Source organism: Armigeres subalbatus, chromosome 3 (assembly GCF_024139115.2).
Source record: "Armigeres subalbatus isolate Guangzhou_Male chromosome 3, GZ_Asu_2, whole genome shotgun sequence".
Classification (NCBI taxonomy): domain Eukaryota; kingdom Metazoa; phylum Arthropoda; class Insecta; order Diptera; family Culicidae; genus Armigeres; species Armigeres subalbatus.
Window position 1 is genome coordinate 5,416,956 of NC_085141.1, and position 14,571 is coordinate 5,431,526.

The following is a 14,571-nucleotide window of genomic DNA, read 5'->3' on the forward strand; positions in this document are numbered from 1 at the left end:
GAAATATCATTTTCGTTGGAAAGTCAGTTTTGAGGAAATGTTATTTGTGGGAAAATGTTATTGTCGACGATTTGCTATTTTTGAGGAATTCAGGAAATTTGTTTTCGGAGCATTGTAAAATGTCAAAGAACCTCGAATGAACCAAATAAGAGGGATTTTATTTTATTTTTTAATCTTTGTTAAGGTGTTTTTTTTAATCTACAGACTAAGTTCAACGCCGGAGAGGGATTTTAAATTTAGTCGTTTTCTAAACAATACCCAACCCCAATAACCTCCCGCATTCCAAAAGTGTCTCCCAGCCTCTCTATAATAGTTTTGGGCAGAGATTACGTGTTTACAAATTTTGTGTGAATTGACCCATTCAGTAAAAAGGTATACTAAACTGTTCGTTTACTAAATATACCCTCTCTCTTATTCAGCTATGACACTCCCACCCAGTCTGACATAGTCTTCCTTAAACTGAGAATATGGGTTGCAAATGTGGTGGACATCGGTAAATGGGTTCAAAAGTTATGCTGAATTGACCGATAACTAAACAATACCCCTCTCTCACACCCTCCCTCTTTTAAAATGACCTACCCCCATCCAGTAAAATTGTTTCCTTAGGACATACAATATTTGATACAAATTTGGTTCAAATCGGTCATTAGATTCAAGACATACATTGAGTTGATCGATTGCTGAACAATACCCCCATACCCTCCCTCTTTAAAAGAGCATCCCTAACCACACTATCGTCGTCTCCTTAATATGAAGAATGTGTGTTCCAAATTTGGTTGAGAACGGCCAATGGGTTCAGAAGATACACTGAGTTGATCAATAGCTAAGCAATACCCCTCCCCCTTTTCTAAACAGCTATCTTAACTCCCCAATCTTAACTAAGCATCCCTAACCCCCATCGTCGTTTCCTTAAGATAAACAATGTGTGTTCCAAATTTGGTTGAAATCGGCCAAGGGGTTCAGTAGGTACAGTGAGTTGATTGATATCTAAGCAACAACCCTCCCCACCACACCCTCCCCCTATTCCAAAGAGCATCCCTAACCCCCCTATCGTCGTCTCCCTAAGATAAAGAATATGTGTTCCAAATTTGGTTGAAATCGGCCAAGCGGTTCAGAAGGAACACTGAGTTGATTGATAACTAAGCAATACCCCTCCCCATACCTCCCCTTTTCAAAACAGCCTCCCTAACCCCCATCGTCGTCTCCTTAAGATAAAGATTGTGTGTTCCAAATTTGGTTGGAATCGGCCAAGGGGTTCAGAAGGTACACTGAGTTGATCGATACCTTAGCAATACCCCTCCCCCCACACCCTCCCACTTTTCTAAAGAGCATCCCTAACCCCCCTACCGTCGTCTCCTTAAGATAAAGAATGTGTGTTCCAAATTTGGTTGAAATCGGCCAATGCGTTCAGAAGTTATGCTGGAACATACATACAAACATACATACAAACATACAAACATTGAGTTTTATATATATAATATATATATATATATATATATAAAAGGTACACTGGGGGAAGTGGAAAAAGGGGGTAAGTGTAAAAATCGACTCGAAAAATTGAAATTGTACATACTTTACAGTTTTTACCACATCATAACATTATGCAAGAATATACTTTGATGCTCACACTAATAATATGTTGAAATTTGTATAATACATACACTAACACGGTTAACGCTAGAACTGTAATTTTAGGTTTCGCGAAAAGTTGATTTTTGCATTCATAAAATCAATTCTTATTTGCACCAATTGTTCTTTTTTCAAGTGAATTTATATCACAGGTGACCATTATAATACAACTAGCTTTATGTACCCGGCCTTGCTCGGAGTTGCCAGTTTAATTCGCAGTTTTTTCACCATCGGAATTGGAATAGGTCAAAAGGATAATTGTGTTTTCTTATTGATATTTCATCATTTGATTAAAAGAAGGTAGATTACATTTGAAAACATTGACTGATTTTGAAAATGGGATCAAACCCAAAATCGCTTTATTCCGGGCAAACGTCTATTTCTAAAGAAGGGAAAACATACACCGATGCCTTATTCCGGAAAAACGTCTATTTTTAAAGAAATGATCACATTTACCGTCCAGAAGGAAACACTTTAATCATTGCTTTTCTCTGGGCAAACCATGATTTCGATGAAGTGTTGAGTTGATCGATCCCTGTCATCTTCGCCTTCTTAAGAAAAAGAATGTTTGTTCCAAATTTGGTTGAAATCGGGCAAGGGGTACAGAAGTTATGCTGGAACATTGGATCATTGCATACCTTGCTTTTATTTATTAATCTTGAATCATTATCATATAATTATCATACCTTTTAAAATTTGGAATAAAGGTTACTCGATTATGGATCACTATGCAATTTGATCATTCATAATCATCAATCATTAATCATATCGATCGTTAATCATTAACCATACACATAGTGTGTCAACATTTAATCACGATCGGTAATCGTTAATCATAATCCAACGGTTTTTTCATTATTCATAATCGTTAATTATTGTCAAAAATGAATTTAATCATTAATCATTATCAGTCATCATTTTCAAAAATTATAATTCATTAATCATAATCTTTAATCATAGAGTTGAATGATTTAATCATTTAATCTGCTTAGAATTGGTCCTGGGGGTCAGGAGTTACACTGAATTGCCCGTTTTCTAAAGACAACCGCTTTCCTTTACCCTTCCTCTTTTCTCAACGGCCATTTCACCCCCTTTGTTATCTTCTCCTAGGGATAGAAAATGTGTGTACCAAATTTGGTTGAAATCGGTACAGGGGTCCAGACGTTACACTAAATTGCCCGTTTTCTGAACAATACCCTCCTTCAGACCCCTACCCCCTTATCCAAATTTCCTCCCGTACGATCGGCTCCTCATAGTGAATATGTGTACAAAATTTGATTGAAATCGGTCCTGGGGTTGGGAGTTACACTGAGTTGCTCGTTTTCCAAAGACAACACCTCCCCTATACCCTCCCCTTTTTCCAATGACCATCCCATCCCCTTTGTTATCTTTTCCTTATGATGTAGAATGTGTGTACCAAATTTGGTTGAAATCGGTACAGGGTTCATGATTTACTTTGAATTGCCCGTTTTCTAAACAAAACCCTCCTCCAGACCCCTCCCCTTTCCCAAATCCCCTCCCATATGATTGCCTCCTCGTAGTGAATATGTGTACAAAATTTGGTTGAAATCGGTCCTGGTTGTTGAAAGTTACACAGAATTGTTCGTTTTCTAAAAAAAAAACCCTCCCACCACCCCTCCTCCTTTTCTAAATGACCATCCCACCCTTTTTGTTAACTTCCCCTGAGGATAGAGAATGTGCGTACCAAATTTGTTTGAAATCAGCCAAGTGGTTCACAAGTAGTTAGCGAACATACATACATAGATTTGTTTTTATATATATAGATTAAACTAATCCCATTCAATTGGTAGTGGTTTGTACCAAGAAAGCAAATAATTTAAAGATTTTACACTTACCCCAGATGTCAAACACTGCGGGGGAAGTGGATAATGTTCTAATTACGTATTTTTTTCTTCCCTCCAGGGTTTATTTCGATAGCTGTGAATCTTAATATGTTCCTTCTTTGTTATCATTGTGATTCCAGTGGTGATTGGACTCATATAAATGTGAAAATGCCTGATAAATCCACCTATCGGTATTGATGCCTTTCACATGTTTTACATATGAAAAAAATGTATAAGAAAGTTAAAAATAGCACTTATAGGTAAATATATTGTATAATTCACATTAATTTTTATTCATAACAAGTTCCGCCGTTGAATGCATTTTTTTTGCGAACAAATTGGTTAAGGACAAGTGCTTAAGAATAGCTGATAATTTTGTACGTGCTTTGCGCACACACATACATACAAACACGCACATACAGACATCAGATCAATTCGTTAAACCAAGTTGATTAGTTTATAACCATGTAAGTCCAATTTTTCCTTTAAAAAGTTCATCTTTGGGGCGAACATATAGACTTTACGTACACTAAGTGTTCGAGAAGGCAAAACCAGCCCTCCCCTAGCTACAACGAGATTTTCTTTAGGATCTATTCCGTTGAGGTAATGAAGATACTCAGAGCAATTATCGTATTGATTTTAGTTATATGTAACTACTCATCACTATTGAAGGTCAAGGTAACATGGGTTTTCCACTTACCCCATCCCACTAGGGTAAGTAGAAAAACAACTCCTAATTTTAAAATCTATTTCCATAAAATTCAAGCGACCAAAATGGTATGAATTACCGCACAGTTGGTGCAAAATTGACTGTTTTTGATAGCCCATTTTGAATGAACGCATTTAAATCATTTAAACTGGTTTTACACTAATTCAAACATGCACTATCGATTTTTCCTTTTCCACTTCCCCCAGTGTACCTTATATAAAAACGAATGTTTCTAATATGATTCATCGGTACGTATGAATCACATCGGTTTGCATTCCTCTACATTTTATCATACCTCATAAGTTTATTTTTACAAAAGCATATTTTACAAAAAAATATTAATTTTAGCTCATTATAAATAATATCCGGTATAATTAATGAATTAATAAAAACCCTGATTAATCCACCTAGGGGTGATGGTGCCTTTCTCGTGCATTATAAAAATAGTATTTTGACCATTACTCTTGAGCCCATTTTCAATAGGAAACAATGATAGAGTATTCTGCGTCGAATGCAACTTGTTGCGAGTATATCAATTAAGGATAAGTGCCTGAAAAATCAGTGAAATTTTTTTTTTACTAAAATTTTCTATAAAAAAAAGTGGTATTTTGGCCATAACTTCCAAGCCCATAGTCCGATCTGGCCAGTTTTCAATAGGAAACAATGGTAGAGTATCCTGCGATGCGAGTAAATCGGTTAAGGATAAGTGCTGAAACATGAGTGACATTTTGCTTAGTTTTGCGCACACACACACACACTCATACATACACACATACACACACACACACACACAGACATCACCTTAATTCGTCGAGCTGAGTCGATCGGTATATAACACTATGGGTCTCCGGGCCTCCTATAAAAAGTTCATTTTCGGAGCGAACATATAGCCTTTACGTATAGAGTAGAGTGGGGCAAGAGTACGCACTTAGTTTTCAATCGATCATGTGACCCTCATGAAGCAAGCTTCTGCATATCAAATCAATGTCGATGATTCATATACTCTTCCTATATGTTACCCAGCGGAAAAAATATTGAAATTATTGAGATACGTTTTGGTAGAACCCTTATTGCAAGACAAGTGAAAAACGCACTCTTACCCCACCGGTGGGGTAAGAGTGCGCATCGGGTGGGGTAAGAGTACGCATTTATCCAATCATGTGCTTTAAGTATATATTAACACAAATAAGAGTTAATAACATTTAATTGATGTTTAATGAACATATATTATGGATTGTTTAAAGATTACGTAACTCTTAAAGGGGGAGGGGGTCCTAGAAATGTGCACTTAAAAAAAACATTCTTTTACTAAATTTAACATTATATGGATCGTCATTCATATCGCAACCCCTCTTAGCTAAACGTTGCGTAATTTGTGGATGTTTCTTTTGATTAAATAAAATAATTATTTAGATGAAATTGTGTTTTCGTACTATGTTTAGGCGTACAACAAGTCCTAATACAATTTCATTATTTCGCTTCAGTGCTTTGTTCGCTAAGTCCTTTCTAACTCCAAATTACTTCAACTTATCCTTAAAACTTGTGATAATTTTCGTTTCCTGTCCCTTTTTTCTTAGTTGTGGATCTTTACGCTTCGGAAGTAGTCTCATTTCGGCCGGAGATACGGGTTTGACATCAGAACTTGAAAATTCACATGCGTACTCTTGCTCCACCCGTTCCTGCGTACTTTTACCCCACAGTCCCAATATTTATTCAAGTAATGGTTTTGACTTCTTGGAAAACCAACCGGATTGGTGTTCTGCACCATAAAGTACTCTATACAATAGGTTATCGAAATGGTATAATGTTCACCTGATTGAACGTTTATATGGTAATGAAATACTAGTTGCGGAAACACAATAATTTTTAGCAAAATGACCAAAAAATTATCTAACTCCATATCTTCCTTGTTGTTTATTTAAATCGTTCACAACTACACATGATAATAGTTGGCCAGAATACCTGTCAAACTGATGCAGTGCTGCCAGTTTATCTTTTTTTTTATTACTTAGAAAAATCGAAAACGTACTCTTACCCCACGCGCATTCTTGCCCCACTCTACTCTACTTTGTATACGAGAAAGGCAAAAATTTAAAAATGTTTGTAATTGTCACAGATGAACTATTAATACGAATGATATTATGCATAGAATAGAGTATTCTTGCCTTCTTTTTAATAAACAGATACGTTTCTCGTTTTCTGTATGTAACAACACACTGACTACGTTTTCCAGAAAACAAAATACGAAGAGGTAATGACGGCTTTGGCAGGTTTTGTTCTATTATTGGCAGGGGTTTTTTTATGACTGATTATGCTCAAATTTGGCCCAAACATTCTTTGCATATCAAAGCATATTGTGGCCAAATTTCATAAAATTTTGTCGACAAAAACCCCCCTGCCAATAATAGAACAAAACCTGCCAAAGCCGTCTGTTCCCCTACATATGAACTGATTCAGAAGTGGATTACGTAGTAGGAGTAATTAGCAGAATTAGTTTATCATAAACCCTCAAAAACAACCTTTATGATGTTATTCAGCGCAGCCGATTTTTTTAATTTATATATAATTTTAGTATCATTACGAAACGTAATCAAAAATCCAATTTTGCTATTTTCAATTTCCACGGAATTTCGTTTCAAATCACCTTAAACGAAATTTATCGAAATACCGCATATCCTTAGTGGCTTGGACCTTGTAGCTGGATATTGAACCCGGTGACTAAAAGTGTCTATCAGAGAGCACCTAATGAATCAAAATCCTTGCAACTATTTTTGATTAAATATTTAAATAAAGCAGACTGATTGACAAATCTACCATGGTAAATAGTTCAATATGCTTCATAAGGAGTCATCCCTTTAATTTATTCTTTCTTTATTCATTGAGATTTTTAATGGGAGGAGATGGGGTCTGCCATTTTCTTACGCTCCATATAATTAAAAAAATGATTTGATTTGTATGGGAAAAATCTTACATGGAGGGGGTGTTGTATTGAAAAACTTAAACTGCTTACGTTATTAGTTTGCGACACCATGTGGGAGGGGAGCGGATGGAAATGGCCAATTCCAGTGTGATACAATTAATGGATCTTCCCGCACCATCGTAATTTTAATATTTGAACACATAAAACACCTCAAACGCTTAATAGCATCCAAAAACAATATCAAATCTTGGCCAACATTCTCAAAAAACTGAACACGTGCCACCTTCTCCTCAAAAAAAAACCAACGATAACGATGACGATAATGGTAAAGGGATGATCCCTTTCTGGCTTGAAGTTAAAGCTGATCCAAAGTGTGCAATTTTTCTATCGATTGTACCAGATTTATCGCCCACAGACGGCGATTGTGCTCCGGATTCACATCACTGCGTTGGTTAGTATGTGGGCAGGACGCTTTTCATTCCCAGCTCTTGAAACCGTTTTCGTAACTGGTAATAATCGATAAACGAAGGGTCGGATAATCGGGGTGAAATATGTGCCAATAAATTACCGGTTGTTAGTGGGTAATAGCGGTCATATTTTGTGATATATGAGGTGCTCGGATGAAGATATCAGAAAATTTGGAGGCGTAAGTTTATCAGACCGATGCTCTTAGACGCATTTATGAGGACGTTAGCTTGAAAGCGCTTCATGCTCCAGCGCAAAATCGCTCTCAATGGAAATTTTAACACCTGATGCCTTTTAAAATTACCCACGCCACGTTAGCTGCTGCAAAGCAATGCTTCAAGGGCCAATTCCAATTGTGATAATGAGGACCATAAAGGATGATGAGCACTTCGATGGTTAATGCCGAAAGCTGATAATCTGTGTATTATTTTGGGCTTCTGGGAAAATCCGACTGCAGTCTTCACTCGAGAATAATCAGCCTATATAAATCAATCCCAGTCCGGTGATTGAAGCTGCCAATCCATGCAAATTGTGCCAGCAGTCATGCTTGCAAGGCATTGATGCGACGACACGATTATATCGGAATTGGAGTAATTTAATATTAAAGCACGAGTGGTTTATGTGTATTGCATTATTGAGGAGTTTAGTTTGGAAGCCATTATCGTAATTGATGGAATATTTTTCCATCCGGATAATCGAGACATAACTCGAAGCACCAGAACTTATTTAAAACACTGGTGTTATTCAGTTATGATAAAATGCGTAAGCTTCAGACAGGTATAATTTTTTTTCTGTTATCCATGATTGAAATCATTTTATTTTCCTACAGCAAGCAAACCTCGCAGACCAAAAATGGGACTCTAATGTGCTTTCAACTTCAAAACTCTATCAGCACGATACGTAATGTGGTCTGCTCGAATTTATAGCAAAACCTATGCTCCCTAATGAAATAAACCGACAACGGTTTCAATTGTTTATTCCACGTGTAGGTTGTTTGTACCGAATTTAACACCCAAAGCCCACAACAATGAAGCATGTCCGCCGCACCTACTCGAGGGACACGAAGTTGACACTTTGTAAAAGCAAACGACGCAGCACGCTATGTTGTCCGTTCCGTGCCGAGCCGCCTGGCGGTGCCGGATGAGAGGACAAATTCGGATGGGACTCCAAGCAAATGGGTAAACCTTTGTCCGGTATGTGCGATGGCACTCACGCTCTTGACAATCAATCTCCATTGGTTCCCCGGTAGTCCCAGGAGCACATAGCAGCCAACCAGGTAACGTTCATGGTCACAAATGCCGGTGTGTTAAATGTGCGTTTGGTCGGCGAAGGATGTTCTCGGCCACCATGTCGCACTATTGTTGCGGGCATCGACCACAACATTTGGGCTCCCGGATTGCAATTATTCACCACTTGTAGCTAGCAAACAACACGGCATGCGATATTGTCGAATCATTGGTATTACTGCCCCAGCAGGAAAGCATTAAACATTTATCAGGGTGTATTGCGAAATGGTTGTTTGGTAGTTTTGATACAATGTGACAATGCTCCTTCTATGAGCTAAATATATGTAACTCGATTCGCCTTATGTAAGCAAATTGAAGTACGGCGAGTGTGCTGACAAATTTGACCATACTTACAGCTGCGGTTGAGATTCTATGAACTCAACGCATCAGTTGGGTCGGTTAAATATTATTGATGAATCTGCGATTTCTTGGGCAAAACATCGATTTCATAACTAACAAAAACATAACAATAGGAATGGCAGACAACTTCCTTGTACTGCAATTTTTAGTTTGAGAATAGTAACAATTTCAAAACCCAGTGTTGCCACATTTTTATCTGTACCATGTACTCAAAAATTTTTTTCATCTGTACCGAAATCTTCAAAAATCTGTACCATAATCTGTACCAGGCAGTATGAAAAATGTGTGAGTAAATATCTAAAAACCATAGAACAAATATGCAATGCAACCCAATTATTATTGAAAAAAGTTTTTTTTTAATTTGGGTGATTTTCTTTGAGAGCGTGGATGAAAAAATCTTGGTTAACTTTTGAAAAGTATATTTTTTTTCACAACATCTAAAAGTGTATAATTAATTTGTTTAATATCTTATTTGAAATATTTTTTCAGAAATGAGGGCTGCAAGTCTCTTTATTAAAGACAATAATAATAATATTAATAATAATAATAATAAAATAATTTTTTGGAGTAAATACCTCTAAAAAATTTTGCGAGGGTTTGAAAGAGCAAATTATTATGTAAGTCGGACACAATTATCCGGAAATTAAAAAAATAAATTGCCAAACAAATTTTATGAATAAAACATGTTAATTTCCATCTGTTTCTGATTGGCATCCTCTCATATACAATCAAATATAAATGTAGATTTAGGAATCTTGAATGGTTGTTTTGTAAATGTAATAATACAAGCGATATAGTCAAGCATTTTTTACGGATAATCGAGCCTTCCAATAATCAATACTGAAATGTTGTTGGAATTTAAATATTAACAAATTTGGATTAGGATGTTCGTCTGAATTAATAACGATGAGTTGACATTTCATTTATCACGAATTAACTATCGAGAGGATTATCCGGTTTTCAAAAAATCCTTCTTGTCTCCGTAGTGTTTATATGTGAATATAATCTAGGAAAAAATAAAATATGTATGACTGTAGTATGAAATACGTTGTCACGATACTATTGAAACTGTAAAACAAAATATAATACGAACTCTTCGATTTGATTTCCATTAATCAAATATTTTTTATAGCAGAAGCAACTATTTGAAGAAAAATGCAATGAAATACTTTTTTCTAAGGCTTGGTTTGTAAAAAAAATCTGTGCCAATCTGTACTTATTGGAGAAAATCTGTAATCTGTACCGTACAGAATCTGTACCAAAATTTGCCAAAAAATCTGTACCTTTCCAGATAAATCTGTACATGTGGCAACACTGTCAAAACCTTGAAAATTGCCATGCTTTCCGAAACTCATCTTCCTTTTCCCAGAAATCATCTTCCTTGAAGCGTGACTAAATGTATAGATCTTCCCATATAAACAATCGTGAAGTGAAGCGTAGAGTAATGACAGGTAAGAGCAAAGAGGAACCGAAACGAACTTAATGGTCGCTTTCCAATTTCAATGAACATGAGGACCGTGTATATGAACACAACCACAGCAAATTTTAAGCAACGCTGTCGAAGCTGCTTCGGAGAACTTCCGTTGAACATAATTAAGCGTAATGGAGCGAACGTAAAAGTGATCCCACCATACGGAAACGAGCTCATCACAAAGTATACAATTTTTGTTACAAACCATTTCGAAGCATCTATTCAGTACTCGCTGCTGGCGATTTCGGGAAGCCTTCACAAGTAACCTACTGTAGGAGAAAATTTATAGCGACTGCTACCACTGAGGTGAATTTCGACGAAATCCGCTAATTGCATTTGCACTTGAGCACGCCGTGGACCACTCACTTGCACCAGGTACATCCACCATTCATTTCGCTCTACCCATCAGCGACCTAGAAATTTACGGAGAAACTCATAAATCTTTTTTTGTTCATCCACACTTGATTTTACTTTTAATCAATATTGCTTGAGGTGAGCATCGGGAAAAAAAGTCACAGCAAAATACTAAAGTCGAAGTCCGGAGAGCAATCAAATAGTCAAAATGGCCATTTCTAGAACAAGAGAAATTAATATAACGGAACTATTCTCATACCTGTCGTGAAGTTAGTTTGCATGAGTGTGCTTTAGTTTGAATCGTTGTTTGCAAAATCAATTAAGTGGTTTTTGAAAATTGGTAATTGAGTTTCCGACATTTGGGGTTAGAATGGGTCACCATCGCTTTCACCGTAAATCTGGAGGTTGGAAAACAAAATCGTTCAAAAAGGTCTCTATAAATAAAGTTTCATTGACCTAAGTTTCATTGAAAATTTCTCGTCATCGTCGTCGTTGCCTCCATCATTATTCCAGTTCATGGAGGAACTTCCGGAGGAATTCTTGGAGGATCTTCCAGAGGAATTCCTGGAGGAACTGCCGGAGGAATTCCTGGAGGAACTTCCGGAGGAATTCCTGGGGAAACTTCCGGAGGAACTTCCGGAGGAATTCCTGGAGGAACTTCCGGAGGAATTCCTGGAGGAACTTCCGGAGGAGTTCCTGGAGGAACTTCGGAGGAGTTCCTGGAGGAACTTCCGGAGGAGTTCCTGGAGGAACTTCCGGAGGAGTTCCTGGAGGAACTTCCGGAGGAGTTCCTGGAGGAACTTCCGGAGGAGTTCCTGGAGGAACTTCCGGAGGAGTTCCTGGAGGAACTTCCGGAGGAGTTCCTGGAGGAACTTCCGGAGGAGTTGCTGGAGGAACTTCCGGAGGAGTTCCTGGAGGAACTTCCGGAGGAGTTCCTGGAGGAACTTCCGGAGGAGTTCCTGGAGGAACTTCCGGAGGAGTTCCTGGAGGAACTTCCGGAGGAGTTCCTGGAGGAACTTCCGGAGGAGTTCCTGGAGGAACTTCCGGAGGAGTTCCTGGAGGAACTTCCGGAGGAGTTCCTGGAGGAACTTCCGGAGGAGTTCCTGGAGGAACTTCCGGAGGAGTTCCTGGAGGAACTTCCGGAGGAGTTCCTGGAGGAACTTCCGGAGGAGTTCCTGGAGGAACTTCCGGAGGAGTTCCTGGAGGAACTTCCGGAGGAGTTCCTGGAGGAACTTCCGGAGGAGTTCCTGGAGGAACTTCCGGAGGAGTTCCTGGAGGAACTTCCGGAGGAGTTCCTGGAGGAACTTCCGGAGGAGTTCCTGGAGGAACTTCCGGAGGAGTTCCTGGAGGAACTTCCGGTGGAGTTCCTGGAGGAACTTCCGGAGGAGTTCCTGGAGGAACTTCCGGAGGAGTTCCTGGAGGAACTTCCGGAGGAGTTCCTGGAGGAACTTCCGGAGGAGTTCCTGGAGGAACTTCCGGAGGAGTTCCTGGAGGAACTTCCGGAGGAGTTCCTGGAGGAACTTCCGGAGGAGTTCCTGGAGGAACTTCCGGAGGAGTTCCTGGAGGAACTTCCGGAGGAGTTCCTGGAGGAGCTTCCGGAGGAGTTCCTGGAGGAACTTCCGGAGGAGTTCCTGGAGGAACTTCCGGAGGAGTTCCTGGAGGAACTTCCGGAGGAGTTCCTGGAGGAACTTCCGGAGGAATTCCTGGAGGAACTTCCGGAGGAATTCCTGGAGGAACTTCCGGAGGAATTCCGGGAGGAACTTCCGGAGGAATTCCGGAAGGAACTTCCGGAGGAATTCCAGAGGAACTTCGAAGGAATTCCAGGAGGAACTTCGGAGGAATTCCAGGAGGAACTTCGAAGGAATTCAGGAGGAACTTCGGAGGAATTCAGGAGGAACTTCGAAGGAATTCAGGAGGAACTTCGGAGGAATTCCGGGAGGAACTTCCGGAGGAATTCAGGAGGAACTTCGGAGGAATTCAGGAGGAACTTCGGAGGAATTCCAGGAGGAACTTCCGGAGGAATTCAGGAGGAACTTCCGGAGGAATTCAGGAGGAACTTCCGGAGGAATTCCGGGAGGAACTTCGGAGGAATTCAGGAGGAACTTCCGGAGGAATTCAGGAGGAACTTCGGAGGAATTCCAGGAGGAACTTCCGGAGGAATTCAGGAGGAACTTCGGAGGAATTCAGGAGGAACTTCGGAGGAATTCAGGAGGAACTTCCGGAGGAATTCAGGAGGAACTTCCGGAGGAATTCCGGGAGGAACTTCCGGAGGAATTCCGGGAGGAACTTCCGGAGGAATTCAGGAGGAACTTCCGGAGGAATTCCAGGAGGAACTTCCGGAGGAATTCAGGAGGAACTTCGGAGGAATTCAGGAGGAACTTCCGGAGGAATTCCAGGAGGAACTTCGGAGGAATTCAGGAGGAACTTCGGAGGAATTCAGGAGGAACTTCCGGAGGAATTCCAGGAGGAACTTCCGGAGGAATTCAGGAGGAACTTCCGGAGGAATTCCGGGAGGAACTTCCGGAGGAATTCAGGAGGAACTTCGGAGGAATTCAGGAGGAACTTCCGGAGGAATTCCGGGAGGAACTTCCGGAGGAATTCAGGAGGAACTTCCGGAGGAATTCCGGAGGAACTTCGGAGGAATTCAGGAGGAACTTCCGGAGGAATTCCAGGAGGAACTTCCGGAGGAATTCCGAGGAACTTCCGGAGGAATTCCGGGAGGAACTTCCGGAGGAATTCAGGAGGAACTTCCGGAGGAATTCAGGAGGAACTTCCGAGGAATTCCGGGAGGAACTTCCGGAGGAATTCAGGAGGAACTTCCGGAGGAATTCAGGAGGAACTTCCGGAGGAATTCCGGAGGAACTTCCGGAGGAATTCAGGAGGAACTTCGGAGGAATTCAGGAGGAACTTCCGGAGGAATTCTGGGAGGAACTTCGGAGGAATTCAGGAGGAACTTCGGAGGAATTCAGGAGGAACTTCCGGAGGAATTCAGGAGGAACTTCCGGAGGAATTCAGGAGGAACTTCGGAGGAATTCCAGGAGGAACTTCCGGAGGAATTCCGGGAGGAACTTCCGGAGGAATTCCGGGAGGAACTTCCGGAGGAATTCAGGAGGAACTTCCGGAGGAATTCAGGAGGAACTTCCGGAGGAATTCCGGGAGGAACTCATGGAGGAACTTCCGGAGGAATTCCTGGAGGAACTTCCGGAGGAATTCCTGGAGGAACTCATGGAGGAACTTCCGGAGGAACTTAGCAAGTCCTGGAGGAACTTCCGGAGGAATTCAGGAGGAACTTCCGGAGGAATTCCAGGAAGAACTTCTGGAGGAATTCAGGAGGAACTTCGGAGGAATTCAGGAGGAACTTCCGGAGGAATTCCGGGAGGAACTTCCGGGAGGAACTTCGGAGGAATTCAGGAGGAACTTCGGAGGAATTCAGGAGGAACTTCCGGAGGAATTCAGGAGGAACTTCCGGAGGAATTCCGGGAGGAACTTCGGAGGAATTCAGGAGGAACTTCCGGAGGAATTCAGGAGGAACT